Source organism: Marmota monax, unplaced genomic scaffold, assembly GCF_021218885.2.
Source record: "Marmota monax isolate L192 unplaced genomic scaffold, Marmota_monax_Labrador192_F-V1.1 WCK01_AAM20220418_F8-fsc00095, whole genome shotgun sequence".
NCBI lineage: Eukaryota > Metazoa > Chordata > Mammalia > Rodentia > Sciuridae > Marmota > Marmota monax.
The window spans coordinates 400869-403059 of NW_026695244.1; the positions used below are offsets into that span (position 1 = coordinate 400869).

Here is a 2191-nt window from a genome sequence, read left to right on the forward strand (position 1 = left end):
CACACACACACACACATTTTTTGTTATATATATATATATATATATATATATATATATATATATATATATCTCCTATAGGTCGGTCCATTGAGAAGATTTTGGATCAGTTACCTGCCAATAACAATTAAAAAACAGAATATGCTGGGAGGGGGGCGGTGTGTGTTGTGGCTCAGTGGTAGAGCACTTGCCTAGTATGTATGAGGCACTGGGTTCAATCCTCAGCACCACATAAAAATAAATAAATAAAATAAAGTTAAAAAAGAAAAGAAAAGAAAATTAAACATACAGATCTTGGCTTCTAAATAATAAAGACTTTACTTAAAGGAATCAAGACTTCTTGAAGAAATGACTGATTCCAGCACTGAGGCAGGGAAAGGACAAGTTGCACATGCAACATTTGAGTGTGCCAGAAAACAAGGAAGTACTCAAAGAACAAGAAATGCATGTCAAAAGGACACAAAAGCCAACTTGAAGGGACTCTCTTGGCCAAATCTGGAATGAGCTGAGCATCAAAATAAATATTGATTTAAACAGAGTTTCTCCCAGTGATTAAAGTAGGAAGTCACAAGTCTATTGTAAGCTAGATAGAGATTGAAAGATAGATAGAAAGAAAGAGATAGATAGATAGATAGATAGATAGATAGATAGATGGATGAATGCAGGTACATGCCAACATGCCAACTGTGCATGTGCAAGCACCTGCCCATTTAGTCTCTTTATTGCTCTCCAGACACTGAAAACCTGGAGAAAACAGAGTATGAAGGATTCATTCTGGCTCAGGGAACAAACTTCCACTTTAGAATATTTTTGCAGAAGATCTGTAACTGAAGAATATGAGATCATTACATAGTTGGTGGCAGAGAACAATGCTTAATGGACACCATCAGTTGGTGTAACAGAGAACACTTTCTTGATCTAATGAACTTTATGGTGAAGTTGAAGATAGTTTTGGAAGTTACTTGAAAGAATAGATAAGAGCTATATGCATTACTTCCCCCACCCCCACTCAGTTGCCTTATTAAAGAGATAGGAACTCTCAGTTGGAAAACTTGTATATGTAGCATAGAGTTAAAAGCCAAAAATGCCTCTGGTAGAGAGCATCTAATCACTCTTAAGTTGAAAGCCAAGTACCCTGAAGAATCGCCAGATTGATTTGTGGATTTTCCTGTTCCATTTTCTGTTTCCTGGACACCACAAAGCTCCTTAATAAGCATTCATAGTCAGTTTTGGCAGCATTAAAATCACTGAAGGCATTTGGGGATGTTATGGATGAAATCAATGAGACCTGGGTACTTGAGCCAAACAAACAAACAAACAAACAAACAAAAACCCTACATAGAGTGCAACAGTATGCAGAATGCATTAGGGAATGATGCTTCCATAAATATAGAGGTAGAATCTATCATTTTACTATGCTTCCTAAGTGCTGATTTCTTGGAGCAGACCATATAGTATGACTCCAGGGAATTAAAATGAGCAGGATAACTCATGGGATCCAGAAAAGAGCCTGTTACAAAATTTGAAAGATGTTTTGGAAATTGATTTTCCAGCTTGTGCCATCTTAGAAAAAATTTTTGATTTTACTATGGACTGTAGAATTTATTATTTTAAGCCTATCAACTTGATTAACCTAGTGATATCATTACTAATCAAATGTGTGATAATATCCAGTACAGACAACCTTTCTATCAAATATGTTTTTATGAGTGATTAAGAGTATTGCTCACTATTGAGCAGAGCTTTAACATCATATATAGTGAATATACATATTATAATAAGCCAATTACCTTGAATATATCTCGGAGGAAACCCTGAAATAACAATGTAACATTTTTATCCCAGGAACAGTGGTGCACACCTGTAATCCCAGCAACTAAGGAGGCTGAGGAAGGAGGATTATAAATTTGAGGCCAGGCTCAGTGACTTAGCTAGCAAGACCCTGTCAAATAAAAAAAGAAAATGGACTGGACTGGTGATGTATGGTAAAGCACCACTGGGTTCAATTCTTGATACCAAAAAAAACCAAAAAACAACAACAAAAAAAAACAATGTAATACTTTCTGATGAGATGGAAACTTTTAAAAATTATCAAAATAATTTTTATATATTAGAGAGAATACAAGGCAGGACATACTAACACCAAAAAGAAAATTATAATGAAGTCACAATAATATACATCTGTGTTGTGTTC

At 35.2% G+C, this 2191-nt stretch overlaps 1 pseudogene; it reads left to right on the forward strand.

The window, feature by feature from the left end:
• Positions 1-345: 345 nt before the first annotated feature.
• On the forward strand, positions 346-1815 carry LOC124105718 (E3 ubiquitin-protein ligase FANCL-like; annotated as a pseudogene).
• The last annotated feature ends 376 nt before the right edge of the window (positions 1816-2191 follow it).